General features: G+C 42.8%; 1 protein-coding gene across 5 annotated transcripts in view; it reads left to right on the forward strand.

Annotated features, from left to right (window-relative positions):
• Positions 1 to 19839, forward strand: part of ARID3A (AT-rich interaction domain 3A) — a 63240-nt gene that overhangs the window by 26131 nt on the left and 17270 nt on the right. The window lies entirely within an intron of this gene.

The following is a 19839-nucleotide window of genomic DNA, read 5'->3' on the forward strand; positions in this document are numbered from 1 at the left end:
TGACTGGCAAGTCGCTGAGAGCCCATACATTGGTGTTTGGCAGCCTAGGGCACCTGGAACTTATAATAAGGCCCTGGCTACTTTATTCATTCCAGATCCCCATGCGTCTTGACTTGCACAAGAGTCTTTTATCTCTTAATTGCAATGTGGTGCAACAAAACTGGTTCAAGAGACTGCACTGATTAATTTGATATGCACCACTTGTACATCTGATTGTAACAGAGTCTGAATCTGTACTTTAAGTGCTACAATGTAGCGCCATGGCTTTATTTTGCACCAAGCGCCATTTTTCTGTATCTACAGATTCATATTCAGTCTCCCACATATGAGTGTTTTATAACAAATCAATCCGTGCAATGTCATGAAGCGGGTTTGATAATATTTGAGCGAAAGACACTGCTGGGCATGAAGGTTTGTGTATGTGGACATACTGTATCTGTGTAATGCAGTCTACCCTTGCTTAAAAGTAACGAATGCCAAACTACAGTGTTGATTGGGAAAATGTACTCTGGGGTCAGTCATGTGACACATTGTTAATTTATTTATACAGGTTGACTATCCCTTATCCAAAATGCTCGGGACCAGAAGAATTTTGGATAACTGATTATTCCGTATTTCGGAATACTTTTATATTTCAATGAGGTATCTTGCATTTATGTTGTTTAAACACATGAAATACACACAAATATATTTTATTTGTGCATGAAACAAGGTTTGTTTCCTATCTCAGGCACTGAATTTGAATGCCAATCAATCGTTTTCTTGCACATATTTAGTGCCAGTTACACATCATGTCCTCAATAGTGCTAGTTACAGATGTCCCAGTAGTGCTTTTAGCAGCAACCAAAAAATTACATTTGTGAAACTATGGATAAGGGATACACAACCTGTATTGGTTTGTCAGTACCTAGATTGCAACATTATAGTTGTGTAGATTTTTGCTTATTTGTTCCACTTTGTTGAATTGCTGCCTTAAATGTGGACTGAAAAATCATTGCCTGTGGAAGCAGTCTGTGCACTGTAAAAACTCCCCCCCTGTTCTACTTTCATTTTTAATATTTATTTATTTATTTATTTATTTTGATTTATACTTTTAGAGGTTTTACTTTTTGTATTCCTAAGCAATGTACTGTAGATGTTTTATTAATACAAAAGCATTTTTTTCCTTACATTTAGAAATCTTTGTGTTTTTACCTTTTTTATATATATATATATATATATATATATATATATATATATATATATATATATATATATATATATATCTCTCTGTTAACATTAATTTATATGCACAAATAATAGAAATCTATCTGTTATTTGAATGACTTAACCTTTTGAGTGCCAACGTTGCTGTGGCAGATCCTTGAAATATCTGCTAAAAAGGCCAGCATCGCTCCTATCGACTGTGCTATTAGTATAAATGAATAAATACTAATACAGCCAAGTCAATTAATTGAAGTTTCGTTAAATATTGCACCCAGAAAAACAGTTGCTGTGAGTGGCGCTGGCAAATATTGCAGTAAGATTTAAATAAACTTTGGTACATAGATAACAAATATTTATTTACACTTCTACAAAAAAAGCAAGATTATAGCACCATTTAAACAGAGCACTTCATAAACCAGGGTTCACAAAATAGGGGTATTATTTAAAGGTCACCTACAGAAGAGAAACGTTAGTGCTTGAGTAGAAATATCTCACCAATTTGCCTAAATTGCTACAAAGTGGCAGTCGCTCCTGCTCTTTCAGCTCTTGCTAAACATATTTTTAGTTCATATGAATAAGTATATTGCAAGATCGCGTGCAGCAACCCCAGTACACATCAGAGACTCCATTTCCTTTGTGGGCTAAGGCGCCACCCCTATAAAACCACACTGCTCTTACCATACATGCCAGCACTAAAATGCTTTATTTTTTCATTTTCATAAAAGGTTTCTTCCCATAGCTTGATGGTATTTCTTCGAATACTTTTGTTGCAAAGTAATCTGTTAAGCATTCATTGTTGAAGCTGCTCAGAATAATATTTACATGACCTTATTATTTGATTTTTATAATATACATTTTTCTTTCCTTCCTAACCAGTTTGGCCTTTAAATATTTGATGCCAGATCCCACAATCTGTCAGCTTTCTGATAATTAGAGGCATAGCAGCTCTCTTGTATGCCTTCCCCTTGCTGACAGAGCGTGGAGGATTGTGTGGGCGGAGGGCTGCGGAGGTTAAACTGTAACTTACACTCTTATCGATTTGTGTCCTCCCCGTTATTGGCTGTCAAAACAAGACCATTGCTGGTCAGGGACATATTTTACTGTTTCATCTTCTGACTTGTGTGCTTGTTATTGTGTGTGTACAGTGGGCTCCAGACTTATTGGCACCCTGGATAAATATGAACCAAACAAGGAATTAAAAAGTAACCAAGCCAAAGGCGCTATATGTAACATCCAAAACTTAAATAAAATCACTGTGGAATGTGCTTGTGCTATATAAAGGTTAATTCAACTACATGCATTTCTTCAAAGCAGATACTTTTCATGAATTCATCACTTTTGCTATCATGGCAGACGATGATTTATTTTATATATAATAATAATAATAATAATAATATTTTTTTTTTTTTTTTTATTAAAAGTTGCACATAATTAATTACATTTCACAAATAATTTGCCATGATAAAAAAAAAACCACTATGTAGGGTCTGTTTATGACCTACAGACACTATTACACATGCACACATATCTATATTATGGTGCAGAAAGGTCATGAATATATTCATTTATTTTCCCTTTTTGTTTAGCTTACACCGCCTCCATTTCAATGTTTTTCCTAGCATTGCTGATCTCATTAAAGTGCTCACTTGGAAACATGTGAAAGATGTCTACACAAGTAGTAGGGGAACTGCCTGTTAAGAGCCATGACAAATTGGAAACATCCAGATAAATGAGAGGTGGGGGTTCATTGTATGGTGTTAGATCTTTCAGACAAAGAACACGTGGAACGGAGCATGACCATTACACAGTGGCTTCATAATGAACAATGGGGTATTCCCCAGACACTTAATGCTTCAGTGGACAGAGACATTACCGGTAGTTGGGGAAATATTTTTTTGACTAAGATTTTCCATTTTTATTTTCACTCTTTCAACAGTCCATCAGGACTCTCATTTTATTAACTATAATATAAAAATGTTTTTATTGTTTAGTGCACAAACTGCATTCTTGGTAAAGCTAACTTGGTGTGATTTTACAATACATAATCTGTGTGCCCCTGTTTGGACTGGGCTTGTGCTACTCTTGTGATATTAATCAGTCATGTGACAATGTGACACCGTAACTGTAATTCTCTGTAGAAGTTCTTTGCGTCGGAGGTGTTAGGCAGCTAGGTGCTGCTGTTTTTTTTTTTTTTTGTAGCAGGTGGTATTTGAAATACACGGTACAGAGTTTTTTTTTTTCATATTTCATCAATTGAATATCCGTTATCCTGAAAACCATAGTCTTGTGTGTGTATGTATGTGTGTGTATTTATAGTTCTCAATTAATTAAATGTGCGGAAGATGTTCTGAAACCCTGTCTAGAGAGCTCCTATGATAAGTTTGTTGTGCCAGACATTTCCCCCCCCCCCCCCCCCCACGTTCAGATGTGGAATTCAGATTTAGGGCGGGATGTTGTAACATCCGCTGCCCATTATCGGCGGGCATCGCATTATTAATAACAGCATATGCTCTAACATATGACCGACATGGAATAAATATATTTATTAACCGTTTCTTATATAGCGCACACATATTCCGCAGCACTTTTACAGAGTATAGTTGAACATTCACATCAGTCCCTGCCCCAGTGGAGCTTACAATCTATATCCCCTACCACATGCACACAGACATTCTAGGGTTAATTGACCTACCAGTATATTTTTGGATTGTGGGAGGAAACAGGAGTAAACCCACGCAAAAACAGGGAGAATATACAAACTATTTAATATAACTTAAGAAAATAAAAAAATTACTAAAATAACTCATGTTTCACTAACTTTGGGTTGAGTTCCATTTGAAGCTCTGTGAAATGCGCTAGGAGGGAGCTCACGGAGCCAATCAAATCTATATGTTATTTAGAAGAATGTGGTACTTGTGTGTGTTTGGTCATGTGATCCCGCATTCTACAACTCAAGTGCCCCACCGTGATGCTGTTTGTACTAGGGCATCTCAACCCAGTTTTGTCAGATTTCTGCCATCTCACCATCCAACATAAGCGACATGTTAGCCTAAGATGGCTGCCTTGCTTGGTACCTTTGTGGGCAAGATAAATAATTCTTAGGATGTATGACTCAAAAGGCTACCTGGCCTGTTATTTATGGTTTTATTTTTTTTTCAAATCAAATCATAGGTTTAGGTTCATAATTTCTGTAAATCACCCTGGAGAGAATTGAATTAAATTTGTTGCTGAGTGCTGTTCTGAAATATGTGAACGGTGATCGTTTTCAGGTTGTGCCCAGCACTTTGGTACTTTTCAGGGGCTAAACCCGCCCTGTCTGGGTGTGACAAGCGTGATAAGAGAAAACCTATGTTTTAAAAGACCTTGAGTCCTCCTTGGAGAAAAGTGTTATTAAAATAGAAATGTATAGGATCAGCAGGAAAAAATCCCTTTATTCCTGTGAGGAGTGAGGAAAAGGTAGCAATTTTGCTGGTTGATATGTGACCTATGAATTCATATACACATGTTGTGCCATATGTGTGTGGAAAATACAGCAAGGGTACACCAGATTTAATAAGTAGATGACGAGCTTTGTTCGTGATCCACGTTTTAGCCCACGTAGCACACCTATCCAGAACGACAGACTGTGGTGGTCTGGATAAAAGCACTACATGCGCTGAAATGTGGTTAATAAACAACTCTTGTCATCTACTTAAATCTGGAGTGCCGCTGGTGTGTGGAGCACGGTTTGTCCTGAAGACTGGCTAAACCCCCGAAACGCCATAGACCAGTAAATAGTTTGTTTTTTCATCATAACAGTCTTAGAGTGATGCTTTATTTTGTAATACAATAAAATCTATATAATTTATTTTTTTCAACGTGTGCTATGCAAACAGTGGGGAAACCAGTCTGTCATGAAAATTTCCAGACCTTGGTCTATGCACACAGAGTAAACTGGCAGATCCAGTCAGACCAGAATACCCGGCTAGTGTCTGAAGCTACATACTTTGTTTGTTTATAATAACAATATCTACATAGGATGTTGCTGAATGTTACTTTTTTAGGCCTGTATTAATCGAGCAATACTTAATGTAAATCTTGACACAAACCAGAACATCCGTGGCATTAGTGGGTTGAGGCTTTGCGATGTGGTTTTCGGACAAACAGAATAATTTAATTACTGTTTTCACAAGAAAAAAATGTATACTTTTGTAATTCCTATTTTTATGCAGTAGTTTGTTGGTGCGATACGGGAACCAAAACTTGGGAAGAGATGAGTGCAGCACATTGTGGCATGGTGCGCCAGAAAATGCTTAATAAATGGTCATCTGCTTAAAACCTATTCAGTGGTTGGTGGAATCAAGAAGTAACCGAGTGGTGGTCTTCAAAATAATAAAGTGTTTACATCCTGACCTTTTTTATAATGATTTAAACTTGAGATTTGAATGCTAAGCAGCTCTCAGATGCTGCCCTATCTGCACCACATGTTGTTGTTGTTTTTTTTTAACCGCTCCCAGAGTATAATACCCCTTTTACACCAGAGCCTCGAGTTATTGCTGCTCCACTCCAGGACGGGGCTTGGTGTAAATGGGCAGGAGCGGAGGCAGGGAGAAGGTGAATTGTGCACCATCCATTCACCTCACAGAATGAAGCTGGGGGCAGCCCAGCAGCTTTCCCAGGTGCTGGGCATGCCCCCAGTATGTCGTTAAGCATTGCGGGTTCCCAGACGCTTGGAGATGTCATCTCTGCATAATGCCGGGGGCTGCCAGTTTAAAAGGGGACAACTGCCGGGTCGCATCCGGGTTGGAGCAGAGTCCAAAAACCCGGATGCGACCCTCATTAAAATACACAAAAAATGTGTGGACTTCTGCTCGTTCGGTTGACCTTTCGCCCCTGAACTGAGCATCCTGCTTTTATTCAGATAGAGGGATACACAGTCATCCACCCTGTACTGTGATAGTATACGCTCCCACCTATGACACGGTCCTTGCAGCCCCAAATTTGTCCCCTGGCACCCGGCACTCTCACCAATTAGACCTTGTTGCAGGCAGATGCTGATGGCATCCTCCCAAATTAGACCTTGTGGCGGGCAGACACTGATTCCGTATGACGCTCCCAATGTGAAGATCACGGTGCCATGCCACAATCTACTAATGTTTGCCATTGTAAAAGATGTCCTGCCACTGTTCTTCAAGAAAGTCTCTCTATCAACAGTAAGACATCACCCCAGAATAGTCCACAATTAAATTGTGTAATGGGCACCCATAATTGCATTTCAATTGTCACTTTAGATGAGGTGGTATGCAGTTGTTTGGGAGCCCAGAAGTGCCTGGTTAAGCTGCATAAAACTGCTAAACCTGACTAAAGTGCTGTGTGCAGTTTGGGTGCACAAATTGGACTTTTTTTTGTTTGTTTTTTTTACACATTTCTGCTTTTCCCCTCAGGAGGTGGAGAGCAAAACTGTACGTTCACTCTTCAGCAGAAACAATTGAATTGCTGCAGGCGGCTCCAGGGTGTGAAGATAACAATTGATTGCCCCCATTTAGAGCAGATCTCATGAGAAGTCTGTGACCTAATGGGCCCCACATACAGCACGATATTCAGGCATTTTCTGAGCGATTCTAACAAATCGCTCAGAAAATGCCTGAAAATGCATGTAAATCGCTGTGTATATAGCCCACACAGCGATTTACATGCGCGCACCCGCCGTTCTGAATCTGTCATAGATTCAGAACGGACGGGCTGTTCAATTCAGAGCAGTCGCTCAGAAAGCTCCTGCTTATCTCCCGCATGTGTGGCTGCGGGCAGATGAGCAGGGCGAGCGACTGCAGACACGGCAGAACCCGCTGCCGCCACCACCCCTGCCGCCGCCGCCACCCCTGACCCCCCTCGCCACCCCCACCTCACCTCTCCTCTCGGCGGCAGCGCGGCGGCATCGGGAAGAAATGTTAAAAAAAAAAAATTCAAATTTCAAAATGGCCGCAGCCAGCCAATCACGGCTCGCCGCGTCATTGCCCCGCCCCCTCGAGCTGGCTATATTAGCCAGCTCGAGACAGGGTAGGGGCTGTCAGTCCGACGGCGGAGGAGGAGAGAAGAGCTCCCGAAGTCCTGGGAGGCGCGGCCAATGCAAAAGAGCTTAAAAGGCCGCCGCCCCCCAGGTGAAGAACACAGATGAAGAGGCAGAAGCCCTGGGAGGCAGCGGCCATGCAAAAGAGCTTAGGGGGTCGCTGCCCCCAGGTGAAGACACCGCAGAAGCCCTGGGGGGGGGGGGGGGCAGGAGCCCCCCTGGGTGAAGACCAGATGCAGTTAATAAAATACTAAAACATCTGTGTTTGTGTTTTATTTTAATATTTCCTTTACAGGGGGGCTATAGGTACCGACTGGCCTTTAATGCCCCACATGCTGGTACCTGTGGTTCTCCCAAGTGCCAGCATGTGGGGCAGGCTTGCTGGGACCTGTAGTCCTACTGTAAAAGACAATATTATTGTTAAGCTATCAACCCTGCACCCACCGCCCAGGGGTGCAGGGGATAGCCCCGGGCTGCAGCCCAGGCCTGGGGTGCCCTGGAGAGGGGGGACCCCCTTATTTGGGGGGTCCCCACCTCCCCAAAAACTCCCGGCCTGGGCTGACTATTTAGGGTGGGTAATGCTTTGGCCACGGGACACCATCAAGCGTGTCCCCTGGCTATGGCATTACACCCCCTGCTAGTGGAGCCTGGTGCTGGTCTCCAAAATATGGGGGACCCCTATTCATTTTGTCCCCCGTATTTTGGAAACCAGGGCCAGCTCAAGATCCTGGTGCTGGTCCCCAAGATCCGGGGGACCCCACGCACCTTGTCCTCTGGATTTTGGGAACCAGGACCACTCAAAAAGCCCGGGGCTGGTCATGCCTGGGGGGGGACCCCATGCCATTTTTTATTTTACAAAATTATTGTCTGACAGGACGAGACGCTGGACCCCGGACTAGGTAAGTATTTTTTTTATGTCCGTTCCCACTGTACCACCGTTTCTTCACTTTCTGTGACAGATTTGAAATCTCCCGTGCTGAATCTCCCAATTTGAATCTCTGACACAAATCTCTCTGTATGTGGCTCATTGTCTGAAATGAGCCACAAGAGTGAAATCTCTTGTGCTGAATCTCCCGTTATGTATCTCTGGCACACATCTCTGCGTATGTAGGGCCCTTAAGGGTGCCCATACACTAGTAAGATTTATCTTCAGATCAGGCTGGTTGGAACAAAAAACATGGTTATGGATGAGTGACAGTTTGTCAGTTTTCCAGCATTTCCAAGCAAATGGTCAACTGTCATTTGCTCTCATCCATAACCATGTTTTTGTTCCAACCAGACAGATCTGCAGATAAATCTGCGTGTGTATGGCCACCTTTAGTCTAGACATCCAGTTTTTGATGTAACTGCTGTCTCCACCACATGTTGAAGTTATTTTCAAGTGCAAGGCATAATAGGAGTGCACACTTGTAAAGATTATGAAGTTTGGACTTCTGCCCACCGTTGCCATTTTATTCCCCCCGCACCCCACTCAGCTCTATATTGACATAACCATTGACACTATTGCTTGTGAAACATTAACAAGTTGTGTTGTCTTGGTCCTTAAAGCTACAGCCAAATAGTGCTTGTGCTTCTATTCTTACAATTGTAACCATAAATAACCAGTCCCGCATTTGTATGCAAGGCCCTGCTCATGGTAGATCGTTTTCTGCATTAATGCATGAGTCACAGCCTCTTGAAAAAAAGCTTATGCTAGACTGTATAAGTTATTACTGCATTTATGTGAAAATAAATAAAATTTGTTAATTATTCAACAAAACTAAGCCACTTGGGGAAGTCATTTGTTGAAATACTTGTACAATTTGTGGTTTATTATTACTATCCTTTATATGGCACCACAAGTAACTTGCAGTCCATTCATAATTTGTTTGTTGTGCCCCAAAGCTCTGTAGACCTGGACCTTCAGTCTAACAAATGAAGTCATTTCAGGGTTTTCACTTTATAGCACATACACAAAACATAACTATGTAGTTTTCGTGTCTAATGGAGTAAGATTCCTATGGAAACTGTTGGTATTGCATCACATAAAAGTTTCTGGAACGAGTGAAGCCACGGTAGTAACGTAAGATCAAGGATAGCTATTTAGCATCATACTGTTGCTAGGAATCCATTGTATTAAAATATTTCCTGTCAAACACTTGTAAGCTAGTTGAAGAATCAGTCAAACAATACATTTCCAAATGACCAAAGTTTCCAATACAGTTTTTTGGTTGCAAGGAGGTTGTGTGAGGTCACACACAGCGTTGTGGCTGTATTCTGAAAAACAGGGTCAGGCCACTGCCAAGCGGATTTGAAGTGTAATACACTGCGGAACAGCGTTCGTCCCTCCATCCTGTCCAACCGCAGGCAGCTGTGGCCCCGGGAGCATAGGAGACTGTGTAGTCTCTTTTCTGCCAAGCAGGTCCAGCTGAATGGGACCCGTGTCGCTGCTATGTGTGGCCCGGCACGCAAAGGGTTCAAATGGTGCAGTGCGGAGGGGCGTGTGTTTGTTTTTTGTTTATTTTTGCAACAACTGGCAATCCTTTTTTTTCTTGGAGGAGAGAGAGAGAGAGAATATCATCGTGCCACAATACCTTTTGAATCCTAATTTTTAGTCGGATGAGTCTTAAGTTACTCTAAATTGATAAGATCTTTTTGGGCCACTGTCCTCCATAAATGATAACAAAATATCAGAGGACCTATCATCATTTACAGTGCGAATTCGTGGTAAGGGGGGGGGGGGGGGTATTCAATGTTGTCCGGATTTTTGGGCAACTGACAATTCCAAACCTACATATTCATTGCGGACGTTTTTGGATGTCTTTTCCACCAATGCTGGTTTGGCTTAAAGTTAATCTGCAGAAAATAGTCAAAAACAGATGCATTTTCAGACCGTTGAAAAATTGGCATTTGGATTGAGTAGAACGAATGTAAACTACACTGAAATTTGTCAAAGTATACTATATTCACTGCATATTGAAAGGTCAGTTTGTTGTCAAAACTGTTTCAGTAGTAGAAACAAGAAAGATAGATCCAACATGTATATTGTTTTATGAAATGACACTTGAAATTTTTTAATATTAAGACTAGTCATGTGTAGGATCAATTTGGAGTAAATATGGAGTCCAGAACGATGTTAGTAGCAGAAATCAGGACCTGATCGAAGTCACTCGCCCTATCTTTCCCTACGTCCTTTCTTCCAAAAAAATAATGGTCCTGATCTTTTCTATGACAGAGGCTCAAAATTCAGGACATATTTACTCTAAAAGGAGCTTAACATTACTAACCTAGTTCTGGACTTCATAGTCTCTACAAAAGGAGCCTAAACATTACTATATTTAATACATGTGTTTAGAAATGTTTTTATACATGTAAAGCTGGGTACACACATATGGGGCAATTTATTAAGATGGGTGTTCTATTTCACATGGGATGTTGCTATGGGCAACCAATCCGTAGTTTCCCATTTGAAATGGAACCCCCATCGTAAATTTCCCCCATATATGTATCTGTCTGGTGTTAATAAAAATCTGGCAATGTATTAGAGACATTGAATAATCGATCGTTTGCTCCTAAACCCTGGCAAACAGACAATGGTCATTTAGACAAATTGGTTAAATCCATTTGAGCTGTCCAAGTGTAATAATTTTTGTCCATTTTCCAGCATATGGGAGCAAATTATTGAATTTCATATGCTCCCGTACATTACCAGAATTTTGTTCACACCAGACAAACTGGACAGATCAGTGTATAAGTGTGCACCCAGCTTTAGCATTTCCCCTTTTAACCTATTAATAAATTCAGTATGATTTTTTTTTTTTTTCTACAGTTATAATACCACCATTGACCGATGGATCCTGTCACTTTCATGATATTCATTTTGCCAACCTGGTCAAAATGCCAACATTTGAAATGTTGCCAGGTCACAAAGTCGACATGAATGTTTTTGTTTTGGTGTCTAGGTAGACACTGTCCACTTGGATTGTGAATTAAGAACAAGTCGGTGTAAAAGAAACAAAATCATGAAAAACTCATGTCTGCATTTTGACGTCGTTGACATTATGAATGTCAGCATTTTGAATGTTGTGTTTTATTTTGGACCATTGGTATTTTGTCTGTAGGTTAATTGACTGCATCCCCAGTTAACCCTTTGAGTGCCAACACCTGAGATGTGCAAAATATCCACTAAAAATGCAAGTCACTCACATTTGTTATATAAATTCAAATTACAGAATGTTATGTTTTAAGAAAGATTATATTTCCTATATAAGGTAAACATTACAGGTCAGGATGAATAAAAATGTGTGCTTGGCAGTTTTCACACCGATTTGGACAAATTCACTTGGAGCTCAAAGGGTTAACACCACTTTAGATCATACTTGCCGACTTCTATGCTGCCCGCTCCGGGAGAGGGCAGCCAGCTCACCGGGTGGGGGGTCCCGGGCGATGGATGGAAATGCGGGAGGGTTGACCCCCTTTCCGGGGGGGCCGGGAGGGGGACCCGATTTCCGGAACACTCCCTGCCTTTCCGGGAGGGTTGGCAACCCTGCTTTAGATTGGGCTGCTATTTTTAACATAATGTGAAATATTTACCATATTCTCATGTAAGTGGGTAGAAATGCTGTTGATCATGTGCATGGTTTTTTCATGTGTGTTTTTTTTTTTTTTTTTTTTCTAGGTCAAAAGTCATGCTTGGTATTGTGTACACACTTGTGTTTACATTGATGCATGGTGCAGTGGACGTTGGGGGATGTATGGGAACAATAGTGGTGTGTACATTTGTGTGGAGAGATGGTAGTTGTGTGTTCATGCAGGTGGTTGTGTGGATTTCTAGTAATGTCTGTTATTTACAGTTTTTACATGGATTTAAAATTAAATGTGATTTTAGATTAACTTCTTTTTCTTTTTTTAATGTGTACAGATTTGTTTATATTCCTCCTGTGTTGTAATCCAACCTTCCTTTATCTTTACTAATCTTTAACTTTTTTCCTCCCTCCTTTCTTTGCTTTGCCTCCCCTCCCCCCAGATATATCTTTAGTTTGATCTCTAGCCCCCACCCTCTAGTTTAGCTGATGCTGCAGTCGCTCATTAAATAATTAATCTTAAGGTGGTGTATAGCTTTTCTCATCTTTTATTTATCTTGGCGTTTGAGTAGGGACTGGTTCAGCACACTCTGTACTTCTGAAATACCCTTCCTGCTGATGTCGTGCAGTGAAGCAGCTTGGCTGATTTAGCTTCAGGCTTGTTCATGTAAATGGTGTTCCTGTAATAAAGACTCCTGTTTGTTTTGTTTTATTCTAGGAATGAAAGAGTGTGTGTGTGTGTGTGTGTGTGTATAGAGGCGCCTGCGTTACTTGGTGTACTTTTAAAAAACAAACAACGTTTTACAAACTGATTATTTGCCTAAAAGTCATAGTTTTTTACAGTTCTTATACACTATGGGTGATTTACTAACATTGGTGCAAAAGTGCAGCAGCTACCTATGCTAATACAGACAAATGGTGCATACAGTAGTGGCAAGTAATCCACATTTGATTACAAGTGGTTTTTACTGAAACAAATTAATGTCTTCAGTGCTGTCATGCATCTTGTGGCACAGTAGTTGGCATTGCGTCCTCATGCTCATTTTGGTGCCCCCTTGTATGCGGAGAAAATGAGAACATATACACTCCTTGTAGATAAGGAGGACATGGGTTTAGTTGTGCACTCAATGCACCCTCACATTTGGGCTTTAGAAGAGTAGGCTTGGGTATTAGGATCAACCCCTTAATATAAAACCTACTGTTCTCCTATTAGCCGTGGATGATTTCTGAGTGCGAATCATCACAGCACTGGACGCACTATATGGCGGATGGAATTCGTACTAAAGTGCTTGCTGCCCCATAGGGGTGCGAGCAAATTTGGCCCTGCAAAGGCTGCGAGATCGGGTTATTTCTGGTGCCTTTGCCTACGTTTAAATGCATTGAAACGGCACCTCGCACCCATCGCAAATAATAGGATCAAGTTCTAAGGTTTTTTCCTTTTTGAGTATAAGTTAACATCTGGATTGACGGTTTTCTGAATAGGTAGTTCAATTGTTTTCTTGAGCCCACATCATGTTGGACGATATTTGATTTTGTGCTGACGGGAGAACATTACTGGGTTCCAATTACTTATCATGAATGTTGTGCTCAAATTCACCAATATAAAGCTGGCTTTACACCTAAAGATTTATTGTCTGAGCTGAGATTTGGAACAAAAATCTGGCAATATCTGAATTTCAGTTTTTCAGCATTTCAAAGCAAATTGTCACTTACTCCTAGAAGTTACCAGATTTTTTTTTTTTTGTTCCAACCATCCAGATCGGCCAATAAATCTTTAGGTGTATGGCCCGCTTAAGCTGCATAAAGTGGCTGAGCCCATGCAAACTCCTGGGTGTGTTTGGGAGCTGAACATTAATACAATTTTGTTCACCCAAATGTATATTTCTAGTTTTAATGCATCAGTAACGGTGTACGAAATACTGGAGTCCTATAAATTTATTAATATGTGGAGAAATTTTATTTTTTTAAATCATTGTTGGACTGGAGAGCACATCATTTACTGAAAAGGCCTGTGATATGGACAGATATCAATATTTTGTATAATATCCTCCTGCAGGCAGTGATGGCAAAATATTATGAGGTTCTAGTTGTAGTAATTACTGGTGGACTACAAATATTTTGTTGTGATGACTACGTATCATATTTCCACCTGCCTGCATTAATAGCCTGTCTGTGTAATGCAGAATAGGGTTCTTACATTGTTATCCAGTAATTGGATAATCTTGTTCATTGGTTCTATACTGTGGGCTCTGTGCTTTGTGTCTGCCTGAGCCTCTAGTGGCAGGCTTATGGGAGCAGATGTTAGTAAGGAGTTAAACACACACACACACACAACCTAATCATTCTTGGCAATCTTCTGGCTTAAATGAGTACTCTGTGATTCTGGCAGATTTGTACACTTTGGGTGGCTGTGTGCCAATTTCACACAACCACGTGTTCCTGCTTGGGGGAAGAAAACATTGGCTAATACACATCTGTCTATCTTTTGGAGTGTCTTCTGGAATCTTCATGTTGGTGGAGCATCTGACATTCTGCTCCCCTCTCCTACCAGACCTCCCCAGAAGTGTAAGCTCCCTTGGGTTATTACCCCTGACAGATGTTGGATTGGTGCCAGGAGCTGGGTTTGATTCATTCGTTCTGTCTGACTCTTTCATTTCCTCCCTGACAGTAGCAGCAGATGTTAAGGATATGTTCACTTTTATTCTCTCTCCCTGCTCCCTACAGACGGTGAACAGAGAAACTTTTATCCCTTTATTACAATTTAGTGTTTGTCTATTGTATAGAATTTCTGCCCAACTACTGTACTAATGATATTTATAAAGCCGATTTTTTTTTTTTTTTTTTTTTTTTTTTTCCATTTAAAAAAATGCACAAACTAATGCACAGTTTTATGTATGGATTTTCACAGAAGTCTCCTGCAAAGGCTATTGCAGCAGTCCCCATTTATATCAATGTGACTGTAATATGAACCCTTAGTAGCTTTTTGGTGTTCAATCCCATTGGTTTACACCATCACTATGTGCTTATGGGAGGCATCCTCTCCCCCAGCCTCTGTTTGGCTCCAGAGTCTGATGCTGTGTGGCTAGAGTTGCTATTGCTGCTTCTTGCATAGAAGCAGGAGCAATAGCACTAATATGGTGATATTCCTCCCACACTCCAAAAATATACCGGTATGCTAAATTGGCTACCAACAAATAAGCCCTAGAATGTCTGTGTGTGCGTGTACATGTGGTAGGGAATGTAGATTGTAAGCTCCACTGAGGCAGGGACTGATGTGAATGTTCAAATATTATCTGTGTGCTATATAAGAAATTGTTAACAAATAAATAAATGCAGCAGGAGGTGTCACGCCTTCTTCGTGCATTACTACTCCAAATTCTGCAGCCCCCCAGGTAAAATCGGCCACTGTGTGAAGCCAGAGGGAGGTGTTATCTCCCTCCGGGATGCCTCTCTGTGTGCATCTGCGGGGCAGCCCCTAAAAACAGATTCCGCGCATGCGCAGTGACGTAGGCGATACTGCGCATGCACCAGACCCAGGACGTCAATACGATTCTACGGGTCTGCTCCCGAAGCCGCCCATAGAGGCTGGGGCCAGTGCATGTGCAGTACCGAAGAGGCTACTGCCCATGCGCCAGTCCTGCGATGGTGATCTGGACAAGAAGATGGAGGCAGGGACCAGCAGCGCCAGCACTGGAGGGGGCGTGCATCTCGGCAGCCCCTCTCCTCCGATGAGGTAAGAACCACCACTGCCTAGTATGCAATATTGGATCCTCTCCAATGCCATGACCAGTTGCGTGACCCATGGGGACGGCAAGCTGGGCACCACATTTGTTACACAGAGGTCAGAAAATCTCCATCCCCTGATAAAGAGCCTTCTTCCTACCTGAAATAGCGGTGAGACGCCTCCTTTTTGAGAAACTGAGGCCATCTCCACCCTTACACGCCGTCAAAATGTAAATCCCTGACCGTCTGATGCAAATCTGTGTGATATGTTGCAGACCTGTACTGTACATGCACAGTATGAGCGCTGGTATGCGCAAATTATCTAACATCAGTACTTAGCGGCATGTGCCACGACTACAACAGGACCTGAATTAGGCCCTGTGAGCATATCCAATTCTCAGGAGAAGCCTTTCACAAATGGGGATACGGTCATTGGGTCAGCAGCAAGTTGTTAGACAGTCATTTGGGCGACATGCAGAGGTCAACATGTGTCTAGGTCGACATGCAGGAATGTCTTCATGACTCTAGGTCAACATCTAGGTCATTAGGTAGACATGGGTTAGGTCGACATGGGGTTTTTCACTGTTTTTTGAGCCGACATGTGCTGACAGCCAGTATTTCATGCCCTACCATCCACTAGGGCGTGGTGGGAGAATAAAATAGTGTGCCGAGCACAGTGAGGCACCGAGCCCGAAGCACAGCGAGCCATGCGAGGGGACGCGTTGCACTTTAACCTGTGTCTGTCGACTGTGATGTTTGGGTGAAAAACCCCATGTCGACCTTATGACTCTGTTGACCTAAGCCATGTCGACCTAGACTCATGTCAACCTAATGGTGTCGACCTAATGACTGTCTAACAACTTGCTGGTGACAAACTGATCCACACCCCACAAATGTAAAGGAATGTGGCTCCACTGTTTTTGTCACTTTGTGGGTCCTGGGCTACTCCCCTGTATGTTCGCAGTGCTGACTCCTACACTGTGACAGGAGCCAAGTGCTACACGTAATATTACAGTGCGGCATCCGGTGTCACCCCTCAGCAGGTGACACACAGGAGCATCCCACACCCCCATAGTGATGTCACTGCTCTTCGTCCTTGATAGATCTATGTGTTTCTGCCATAAGAAAACAGAGGGACACTACATATACAGTACTGACCATTTCATGGTTATCTTTAGGGACACCACCCTGTGACACGCTCCAGTCCTAGTTCTGTGGAGAGTAAAAGCCAAATCATTAAAGAGGCAGGGCTGACACTTGGCAAACTGTCTTCTGTCATGAAAAGGATTTAAAAAAATTATAAAACACACTCTTGGATACTACAACCTGCACAGCAACTAATTCATCGTTCTGTGCTTGCGTTGGTAATTGTCTTTCTTTTGGTATCTCTGCCACTATAAGGATACCGTCATCCTGAACTTAAGTATGCGGGCAGTGGTAGCTGTAGACTGAGGGAGGGGGACGGGGGTTAGGGTCAAGCGGTGGGGTATGGGGGTACAATTAGGTACTAGCTGGGAGGGGGAAGCATTAGGGGTAGTCTGCAGGAGGGGAAGGTGACCTTAATTACCTCCTGACCACTGTCTCGGTTGCTTCTATCGGGATGCCGGCTTCTGTATTCTAACTGCCATCATCCCCACTGCTGGTCATCCATATGTATGAGGAGAGAGTGTAGTTTTTTTGGATTCCGCACAAGGTTGATCCCACGGGGGATGGGGGATGGGGGGGGGGGGGGGGCTAGTCAAGTGAGACCTACCCTTCCCGTAGTTGGGTTCGGGCCTTACTAGCCTTAAACCAAATCTCTTAGAGAATTCCAAACCTCTAAAAAGAGAAGGGGGGTTTTGGGCAACAATTTCGAGTTGGTGGTGCTCCCTTGAGTCCGATTTATAACTAGAACTGTGTAGAGAAGGAAAGAGGACTATTTTTTTTTTGGGGGGGGGGGGGGGGGCACTCTTGAAATGTACAGTTGTAAATTTTAAAACTTTAATTTCTATTTTTTTAAAAATATGTATACCAGCTATGGTGCCCTTTGATGTGTGCTACCTTTGCACCTCTAAGTGTCAGTGAGCAACACTTTTACACATCCTTTCTCTGATTTAAGGCTGAATTCTCTCAGGCTGGCTGGATGCTGATTGGCTTTTTCAAAATATTTTTTCAAATTCTGCAGCGCCTGTTTTAACCACGGACCAACCCAATGTTCACGGGACCGCGCATCGGGTCAGAGGGGATGTCAAACACATCGGGCCAAAACTGACAAGTATATGGGCACATTTTAAATTTGTTTGGAAACTGGTTTACTGGCTGTTAAGTGCTTAATACGGGGGTAGTAGCAGCAGCAATAGTAAAAAATTTGGTTGATGCACTTTGTCCTTCACAAGAATGAACTTTTATGCTGTCTCTCTGAACATTTGCACATCCATGTCAAACCTGACATTTTCAAATGTGCATTCACTATTGTTGGAGATCAGAAGTGTTACATTGTTGTTTGACCTCCTAAAATGTCTTGACTTGCCAGTGAATAAGGCCTGTGATGAGCAGCAATGAATATTTTATGACATGTACCTGGTTTCTTCAGAAAATGCTGACTTTTAATTGTCTTTTTTTATTTATTTTTTTTATAAAGTGATGCCTAGGTGATATGGATAAGTAATATCCCTCTTTCCTTTCTTTACAATAATTCATTTTGATTATCTCAAATGATAAAGTAAAATGTGTGGAATATTAAAGTGAAATTAGATCCTCAGATTAGACATTAATCTAGCATTAAGGCTTTCTGTCTGACCATGTGAAGGGCAATTCAACTCTAATGGTGCCCACACACTAGAAAGATCTGCGATCTTAAGATGTGCGCATAAATTAGCCTTCAAATCTTTGGTCAGCCCTGGACCAAAGATTTCAGGCAAGCGCACATCTTTACCAAAGATTTTTCTTAAGATCCTGTGTGCGTTCCTATGGATCTTTTGTTAAATCTTCTGATCTTTTGTGCAGCACGTAAGATCAGAAGATTCAGCTAAAGATCCACGGGAGCGCGCATCGGACCGATATGGGCCAATTTTCGACCGATTATCGGTAAATATCGTACGATATATCGGCCGATTTATCGAAAATCGGGCAATCGGCCAAAAAATCGTTGTAGTGTGTGGGCACCTTTTAGATGGGAATATATAGGGCATGTTTTTGACTCATGCGCAGATTGTCAATTTCCAAAGATCTGCGCCAGTTTATGACCACTTAAACTGCAGTCTCGCCATGACGTGTTTAAGTAGCTGCGGGGGTGGTGACCATGCAATGGGCCGGCAACATAGCATTGTGTGTGAGTGGGGCACATCATATGATGGGAACCAGCATGCAAGGTGGCCCCTCAGCATGCATGCAGGAGCTGTGAGTTGTCGTTTTTCGCGAATTCTTGGTAAACTACAACTCCTTCTGAATCCAGTCCATAGCTAGGTGCCTGGAAGCTATTAAATTACCATGACTGGTGCATTTTTTTTGCACCAGAGTGTACTGGATAATCAATGCTAAGCAGCTTCTCCAATGTAAAGGCCCCCATACACTAGGGCGACTTCTCCTTAGGACAAGTCGCCCCCGACTTCCCCCTGAGCTTCCCCGGCTGCTCCCCGGGGGAGCTTGATTAGATTGGCACTTGATGTGCCATTTTTTACATGTGATAAATCGTCTCGATTTATCACATGTAAAAAACCCGGGGAGCAGGGGGGGGGCGCTAAGAGGTGGGAGCTGGTGGGAGCAGGGGGGCTGGGGACGCTGCGGGGGACACGTCTGTGTCCCCCGCTGCTGGGGACGCTGCGGGGGACATCGTCTGAGCGGCGAGAAGGTAGAGGGAGCAGGGGGGGCTGGAGACGCTGCGGGGGACACGTCTGTGTCCCCCGCTGCTGGGGACGCTGCGGGGGTCATCGTCTGAGCGGCGAGAAGGTAGAGGGAGCAGGGGGGGCTGGAGACGCTGCGGGGGACACAGGCTGCATAGAGCCGGGCAGGGGAAGCCGGCCGGGAGCTGTCAGTAATGAATTAAAAAAAAAAGCCCATACAATGAATGGGCAGCCTGTGATTGGCTGCTGAGCGCTCTCTCAGCCAATTGCTGACTGGCTGAGAGAGCGCTCAGCCAATCACAGGCTGCCCATTCATTGTATGGGCTTTTTTTTTTATTCATTACTGACAGCTCCCGGCCGGCTTCCCCTGCCCGGCTCTATGCCGCCTGTGTCCCCCGCAGCGTCTCCAGCCCCCCCTGCTCCCTCTACCTTCTCGCCGCTCAGACGATGTCCCCAGCAGCGGGGGACACAGACGTGTCCC

The sequence above is a fragment of the Crinia signifera genome, chromosome 1 (genome assembly GCF_055691185.1).
Source record: "Crinia signifera chromosome 1, ASM5569118v1, whole genome shotgun sequence".
Classification (NCBI taxonomy): domain Eukaryota; kingdom Metazoa; phylum Chordata; class Amphibia; order Anura; family Myobatrachidae; genus Crinia; species Crinia signifera.